Source organism: Onychostruthus taczanowskii, unplaced genomic scaffold (assembly GCF_017590055.1).
Source record: "Onychostruthus taczanowskii isolate IOZ18803 unplaced genomic scaffold, ASM1759005v1 scaffold17, whole genome shotgun sequence".
Classification (NCBI taxonomy): domain Eukaryota; kingdom Metazoa; phylum Chordata; class Aves; order Passeriformes; family Passeridae; genus Onychostruthus; species Onychostruthus taczanowskii.
This window is the reverse complement of record NW_024498906.1, coordinates 5,557,974-5,567,244: the sequence shown is the minus strand read 5'-3', so window position 1 is coordinate 5,567,244 and position 9,271 is coordinate 5,557,974.

Here is a 9,271-nt window from a genome sequence, read left to right as displayed (position 1 = left end):
ACTGAGAAAGTACAGCAATCCTTGCTGCTCTTGTAATAAAGAAAATAAAAACGCATTAAGAAGGTGGCAGAGGAGAGAATGGATCACTGCTTTTGGGAAGCACAGTTAAACAGACTTCCGTGGCAGATGTGAAATGTGAAACTGGTGAAAAGCAGGTTTTGTACCCTAGGCAGACCTTGGAAAACTGAGCAGGTGAAAGAGTCACTGGAACCGAGCTAAAATATTGGAACAGGGAGCAAGAAGCAGGAGGATTTGCATTATCAACTTTTGACTGTATTTGAAGGCTCTGTAAGAGCAATTTTGAGGTCAACAAACAAATAAACAAATATATCCTAAACCATAATATTTACTGAGGACTGACAAGAAATGCTCATTAGCTAATTAAAAAATTAATATGCTAATGAGAATGTCCCAGATACCTGGGAACAAAACCAGAAGTAGTACATGGTATTGTTAGAAAAATTGTTTACCCATCATCTCATCTGATCTCCTGTTTGTCTTCCTTGATGTTTTTAAATGGCTTACTACAGCAATAAATAGCATTTCTGTATGCTCAGAAGGGTAAAAAAACATCTCTTTGTCTTCCCAATCTTAAGAATGTTTTTTTCTTTAATTAAATACAATAATATTCAGGTCCTATTGTTTGTCAAGCATCATTAAAATACTTGATTCCTCACAGGCAACTGTCCAGATTTTATGCTCATTACTGCCTTTGACCTATTTTGCAAGGTAGGCAGGACAATTTTTCCTTTGTATTAGCTTCCTAATTACTCAGATTTTTTTTTCCCATATTTTTTTACAGACTTTCTAAGGAAGAGTTATTTCAAATTATTACAAGTTATTTTATTGTCTTATATTATTGTCTTCTTTATAAATTATTTAGGGTACTGCATAATTTTATTACTTTACCTCAAAGCCATCCTGCTTGCACTAGTAAACTCTCCTTCCCCTGAGATAGTACTGTTCCATATCTACTTTTTAAGTCTAAAATTTTTATTTGGAAAATTTTGAGAACTCAGTAAGCAATCATTTCAGAACAGTGTGAAGTGTCGAAAACTATCAGAAACCTAAAAACAGTTTATCATTTAGAAGGAAAGCAATCAACCCAGCCTACAAGGCAATCACCTTTCTGGCTGCTAAATTTACCAGACACCAATGAGAAAAGGACTCTGGGAAAATCAGTGTCAGAATACAAAGCTATACCGAAACATTCAGTGACACCTGCAGGGAACACTAGTAAAAGAGATGATACTGGGGCAGAGACAATCTAAGTTTGAGAAACTGGAATATTTGACATGATGATGTCGCTTTGCAACATAATTTATTCCATTCTAATTAATTAATCTTTAAAAAATAAAAAATAATTTACTATAATTAGGTGAATTAAAAACCTAATTTAATTAATTTCAGTCATGATCCTTGTGATCAACACTAATAAGCCTAAAAATTTTGGAGTACATTTGAAGAAATATTATGATAAACAAGGAATGTCAATTAAACCAATCTTGTCAGAACAAGCTTAATTCTTTTTCAGTAACAACAGAATTATAAAGAAAATTAGCATTTCTTCTATCATTTGATTGAACTATTTTTTCTTGAATATTTCATTATTGGTTAATTATGACTGTCTTATTTTTATAGACTGTACTACATAAAAACTTTTATTACAGTTATTATATACATTTAATGAGTTTCCATTTTTTTCAACCAAAGACCCTCTAACTTTTCAGTTTTATGGGTCTGCTATACTTCATTTAATAACTGACAAATACCTAATCTTCCAGACAAAAATGTAAACAGTCTGCATGGTATATATCATCACCATGCAAGACTTCTCTTTGCCAGTTGACCTGATATGCAAGCTTCTTTCAGATTCCTTGGTAACTCTTTTCATTCATTAAGTTACCAAAAAAAAAAAAAATAGGGAAGATAGGGAAAGATAGCAGCAGTGTATGTTTATTATAGATAGAAAAGGTTATAAATTGTAGCCTACTAATCTAAGTCCAGAAAGATTTATGTGCAGGAATATGTAAATTGACAATAAAGATATGTAACAATAAGAATATGTTATAATAAGGAGAAGTGCTGCCTTGCTGACCCTGTCCCTTTTTAATTTCATGTTCAGTCATTTCCTTATGCACATCTCCTTAGGGCATTTGAAACCTCTTCATGGCTGACAAGGGTTCACACTTTCTGCTGCAGAGCGGCCCAGCTTCCAGCCACAATGGCTTTATGAAGCTGCATTCTTTAACCCCCACAGATTTCAGCTTTCAAGGGTTACACAGGCACGTGCCAGAGAATAATTACCCATAGCTCAGGTGGCACCTGAAAACTACTTTTTGAAGAGCCTTCTTTCCTGAGTTCTGTCAGTACAGAGTCGTGTTACCTGAGATACCATTGCATCCGTGTGAGAAGAAGGGATGTTACAGATAATTATTATGTGTTCCTGAATGTTTTAAAAAATGTTTGTGCTAGTTGCAGTTCCCAGTAGTTCATACTGGATGTTTTCCTAAAGATGGCACCTGGTTCCTGGCAGGTGTAGGTAATTGCTGATGAGCAACACAGACTTGTGTAACCCAGGGTGCACAGTGTGCCTTGTGAAATGCTGTTTGCTCAGTCCTTCAAAGTCTCCAGCATAAGGAGGGCAAAGTCCTGATGCTATTGAAGCCAAATATCTGTTTTGCTTTTCCTCCAGCAGGGCCAGCTGTTAGGGTCCCTATTTCCCTGAGGAAATAGGCAGCTGCATTACTGCCTGGAACCAAAGCACAGATTTTCAGCTGAACTTTGAGATGAAATTTCAGAAAGAACATGCATTCACACCCACACCCACAAACCCTGCAAACACCCCCACAAAATGAGTGCATATTAAGCATGATGGTGGGGTCATTTATTTATGGATAATGGAAAATATTTTAAAGAAGATGATTTTCTGCTGTAAAAATGGAATTGTAATAATGGCAAGGGAATGGAAGTAAAAAAATGATGATTAGTCAGGAACAGATTTGGGTGTGGTGAAAAGACATCCCTCTACCATATATTTCAAGGTTAAACTACCAAGTGCTCAAATATGTCTGCAACTGACTCAATAGCATTAGAGATGAATAGGCACTATGCAATCAGAATACATTATATCCCTACAGAGGCAGTCTGGGAGCAATGATGCTGATAAACAAGCCCATATTAAGAGGAGTGACAGAAAGACTAAAAATAAAGCTTTTTGACAATGTAAAATTGCATTTTGCAAAATATTTTATTGGGAGAATGCAATATTGGATCTGCCAGAATAAAAGATTATATAGAATTTTTGGATTTCAGGTTCTGCTTCTTGTTCTGACAAAGTATCTTCTAAATTACAGCATAAAGCAAGTATTCCAGGATAGAAATCAGGCCTCAAACCAGCTTAAATTGTCCTGGAACACTTGGTGTGATTCTTCTCACTCTTCCCCCACCTTTCCACTCCTTCCCAGGGAGATTCAAGGGAAGTCTGTACAGGGCTTTTTCAACTAACTGTAGGCTGGCTTCCATACATTTGGTTTTCTTTCAATCCATGCTTCCCTGAATGATACCTTGTGCTGCAAAGGCTCAAAAGGGGCAGAATCAATTTCTAAATGTTCTTGTTTTCTGAGTCAGATTCCATAATGTTATCTCTAGTCTGATAGAGAGTATAAAAATAGAATCTTTATGGGTAGGGTAAATTTGGCTAGTGTTAGCTTCCCCGGCTAGTGCAGCAGGAGGAAGGTAACTCCTGTAAATTTTCTACTATTTAAAAATATTTATTATACAGTTCACATGTGAAAGTTTTGCATAAACCAAAGGATATCACATTATTGATAGAAAAGTGGGCCAAAGGAAAGGTATCAGACAGATGGGAATGACCAGAGCAAAATCACCAGAACATCACTGAGTTTATAAACTCATATTGGGATCACATTCTTATTCTTCAGTATCTGACCTCTGGGTCCCACAAAACAAATACATTTTCCCTAGACCATTTTGAGTTCAGTTGTGTCTCCAAATGGTTCAGTTTCAGTTCTAGTACAAACTTCTCAGAACTTTGAAACAGGATTTGCTTTTTGTTCTGGTTTAAGACAAAAATAAAATGGAAAAAAGGACTACTATTTGTTCAGCTCCATTGCTCCATTGTTCACGCATCCACTATTCTGAAATCAGACTTTTCAATACATGCATATTTTGAAGTGGACTAAGTGGGAGGGCACTTCACTGCTAATAACCTTACTTTAAAACTTGAGTCTGTGATTGTGTATATCCAAAGAACACTTTGGTAAGAGTCAGTGCGTCCCAGTATGGATGAGATGACTAGATAAGTAAAAACCTCTTCCAAAGAGCAGGTTTTATCATGTCTGAAATTGGCTGCATATTTATCAACTTGAAGATAATGGAAGATCCATTTACAGTTCCTGCTTATATGTCACATTTTTATTCCTGCACTACACGGAAGCACATCCACAATTCATCAATGAAAAGTCAAGTTTACACTCGACTTATTTACTGTCAGTTCTAGTATTAGAGATTTACCTTTGCGTAATACTGAATACTTACAGTGGTACAAATAATACTGTGATCTTGAAAGGGCCAAAGTACAGCACTGAGCTTTACTTAAGTCAAATGCAATAGGACTACTATTCATCTATTTCTGCCCCCAGTTTGATTTCTGAATAGTTGAATCTCTAGGATATCTCCACGTTTTAGCTGTTTTCAGTTGGCAATCCCATACAGAATGGTTGCCATGTTTCCATTCATAGCATCCAGGGAATATGTGAACAGCAGTGAAAACAGCAGCAGGAAATGCAGAAATGATCCTAAGCAGCATATAGGCAGGAAAAGCAGAATTACTTTTTTAAGCAACCAGAAACGTGCAGCAAAAATTTTACAAGTCCATATGCAGCAAGCAATGTGGCACATCATCTTTATTGATTACCACTTCCAGAGCAGATATATGCAGTTCACAATAGAAAATACCCTGCATTAAATTTCAGTTTGTTATAAATCCCTAGCAGGGACAAAATAGTTAGCGAAAAGGGCATATATAGTCTTTGCAATAAAAATGGTCATTTTGTACCCCTACTGTGTGATCTAATGATAATGTTGATTCAAACGTGAACAGGGGAACAAAACTGGCCTGGCTAAGCAGAGATATTTGGCTGAAACTCAGGACTAAAAGGAGAGTTTATGACTTTTTGAAGGAGCAGGCTACGCAAAAGGACTACAAGGATGTTTTGAGGTTATGCAGGGAGAAAATGAGAAGAGCCAAACCTTGACCAGAAATTGTCTGACTACTGCTGTAAAAGACAACAAAACCTCTTCTACTAATATATTAGAAACCAAAGGAGGGCTAAGGAGAGTCCCCATCTTTTATTGGATCCACAGAGGGGGGTAACACAGTGACAAAGGCTGAGGAAAAGACTGAGGCGCTTCATGCCTTGTTTGCCTCGGTCTGTGGTAGTAAGACTCAGTTCTTTGGGTACTGAGCTCCCTGAACTGGAAGAGAGGGAAGGGGAGCAGAATGAAGGCCCTGTGGTCCAAGAGTAAATGTTCAGTCGCCTGCTACACCCCTTAGATACACAAAAGTCTATGAGGCCAGGTGGGAACGACTCAAAGGTACCGAGGGACCTGGTGATGCTCACCAAGGCACTTCCCATGATTTACCAGCAGTCCTGGCTAACCAGGGAGATCCCAGGCGACTGGAAGTGACCTAATGTCCATCTACAAGGACTGTAAGGAGGATCCAGTGAACTACAGGCCTGTCAGCCTGACCTCAGTGCCAGGGAAAGATGCAGCAGATCATCCTGAGTGCCATCATGTGGCACAAATGGGACAGCCAGGGGATCAGGCCCAGCCTGCATGGGTTTAGGAATGGCAGGTTCTACTTGACAAACCTGCTCTGCTTCTGTGACAAGGTAACCCACTTGCTGGAAAAGAGGCTGTGACTGTTGTCTACCTGGACTTCAGTAAAGCCTTTAATACCATTTCCCACAGAATTCTCCTGGAGAAACTGTCTGCACGTGTCTTGAACATCTGCACTGTTTGCAGAAAATGACATCTGGGGCAGGAGTGTTGATCTGCTGGAGGGCAAGAAGGCTCTAAAGAGGGATCTGGTGTTGATGGTCGAAAGCCAATTGCATGAGACTCAAAAAGACCAAGTGCTACATTCTGCACTTGAGCCACAAACCCAGGCAGCACTGCAGGCTTGGGGAAGAGTGGCTGGAAAGGCCTGGAGGAAAAGGATCTGGGAATGCTGGTCAGCAGCAGCTGGACATGAGCCAGGTGTGCCCAGGGGGCCAGGGAGGCCAAAGGCACCTGGCCTGGATCAGCAATAGTGTGACAGCAGGACCAGGACAGGGATTGTCCCCTGTACTCAGCACTGGTGAGGCCACACCTCAAATCCTGTGTCCAGTTTTGGGCCTCTCACTACAGGAAGGGCATTGAGGGGCTGGAGTGACTCCAGAGAAGGGCAGCAGAGCTGGGAAAGAGTCTGGAGTCTGATAAAGAGAAGCTGATGGAGCAGGGAATGTTTAGCCTGAAGAAAAGGAAGCCTGGGGGAGACTTCATCACTCTCTACAACTCCCTGACAGGAAGTTGTGTGTGTGTGTGGGGGGGGGGGTTGGTTTCTTCTTCCAAATAAAAATGGCAGGAGCAGAGGAAATGGCCTCAAGTTGTACCAGGCAAGATTTATTTTAGATATTAGGAAAATTTCTTCAAGGAAAGGGCTGTCAAACATTGGAACAGGCTGCCCAGGAAAGTGGTTGAATCATCATCACAGAAGATATTCAAGAGATCTGTAGATGTGACACTTGGGGACCTCTTCTATTGATGGACTTGGCAATGCTGGGATAACGGTTAGAGTCGATGGACTTAAATACCTGTTCCAATCAAAATGATTCTATAATTCTATTGCATGATTACCAGTGATGATGATGATGAGAAAGGAAAATAGGGTGGCGTGTTACCCACAACATAAAGCCATAAAATATTTCTATCCAGGAAGAGCAAGCTTTGCATAACCCTTGTCCCTTAGTAGTAATCAGTAGTCCTACTGATGTCAAACTGAGATAGGGCAGTAAAATTTGCATTCTTTTGATTAGAGAACTGAGATTAACATTGCAAGTCTCCTCTGATTATATCTGAGAAGATGGCAAGTTGTATGAGAACTCCACGGGGAATGTGACAGCCTTTAAATGAAGACAATTTAAATGGAGGGTATCAGGCCTTTCACTCCTTTGAAGGCAAAAAAAAGAATAGCTTCAAACTGGTACCATGTGAATATCATGCAGCTTATCTGATATTCACTAATCACTTCAGGACTGCTGCCATTCCAAAGACCAAAGGAAAATGTGATAGTAAGAAGCAAAAGAAAGTGCAAAGCACTGGTGATGGACAGCACACCTGTGTCTGCTCATAAAAGGGACAAATCATGAACTGAATAAGAGAAAAATAGAAAGTCACTTTTAGGATTAGTTCTACTGATCCATATAATGAGTAACGAGGAGAATTTGCTTTTAGGCATAAAAGGAAATGAAAGAAAACACATATTTCTTAGCCAACAACTTTTGATGAGGTCTGCATTACAGACTCCTCACAAGTTTAAATAGTTGGGGCAAATGTAGGAAAATGCTTATTTGGGTTCTCCCAAAAAAGGCCAATAGGCCTATTTATGTAATCACTTTTATAAATTCCTTTTATCATTATATAATATAAGTCCAGAGTGACAAGGTTCATTTACTCATTCTCTCATATCTTCTGTTGCAGGCTTCTCTCCCAGCTTGCTTTCCTAAATTTTGGGCAGTTTGTTTTTGGAAACAATCTAGCAAGATATTATGATTTTTTCTGGTACGTTAAAGTTTCATGCATAGCCCATTATGTTGCTTAACATGAAGTATGATTTAGACCTTTATTAGTATTTTTAAAAATTCCTCTGTATTTGAGATTTTAGTGTTTTATTAGGATTAGTTCCTGCAAGCACACTCAGGTATTTCTATAAATAGAACTGAAATGGATGCACTGAGTGAGGTGAAATTCCACTGTACTTGGTTATCTTCTCCCTGGTATCCTTGGTTATCTTCTCCCTCTTCTCTCTGTACAGCTGTATTTGGTAGCAAATACAGCTGTACAGAGAACAAATACAAGAAACAGTGCACAGGAACTCACTCAGAGGAGCTCAGAAATTTAGAGGCTTCCTTGAAAAAATGACCCCCAGACTACTCCTTTTCTTAGCACATAAGGACCAGCTGTTCCCATCTGTGCAGGGGTCTAACTCCTTTCTGAACACATATAAATCCTGGTTCCATGGTAACATCTGGCAGTAAATTTGACAAATCAGTGTGCTTTTTGTTTATTTAATATTCTTCATACTCATTGCTTTGGTACCTACCAGGGACATTTAATCGTCTGGTAGGACATTATGGATACACATTGCTCATTTGAAATCTCCTCAACACTGAGGATTTTTCTGTATAAATTTGTATTATGGAAAGAAGTATTTTCCTTTCAACATTGAAACCTCTTGCTCTCAGAGCATATTGAAGTCCTGCAGATTTCAATTCCAAAATAAAGTACTCTCCCTTCTTCAGAAAGGCTGGTAGATTTTTGGGCATGATGGAAAGAGATCACAAGCAGAGGGAAAAATGGAGAAAGAAATTTATTCTGTGCATTCCCAACAGGTAGTCAGATACATATGGCAGATTACTGAGAGACCCTGCTTTATTTATTCATGTCAGTGCTTGAAGGAGAGGACCATGATAAGCAGCCCTGCTGAGGGATACAGGGATACAGCCCGCAGATGGCACTGCTCCCTCACTAGTTCTCTTCTCAAGCGAGCCGTGACTCACAGTTTGTACTGAAGATATTATTTTTTCTCCTAGGGACATGTTTACTTTGTGCATCCTGAGCTGCAAACAGAAAAATGAGCTCTTCTTCAATGCAATATTAGCAATGAAAATCCTGTTAAACCTTTAAAGATCGGGATGGCCATGTTTCACTTGCCTTTTGCACCAGACTGCTCATACAGTTAAATAAAATTGCTCTTCCTGGTTCAGTGGGCTAAAGCCCTTGCCTTCTGTCCAATTTAGTATGGAATTCCTTTGTTTCTAGAAAAAAAAAAAAAGAAAAACACTAAGAATTACAGACCTTGCAGTGGCATGAAAACCTGGATGTTTCTTTAAGAAAAAATCAAAATATCTGTCAATTGATAAGCAAACAGGTGAATTGATTAAAGTAGTACATTTAAATACACACACACACACAAAGAGAAAAT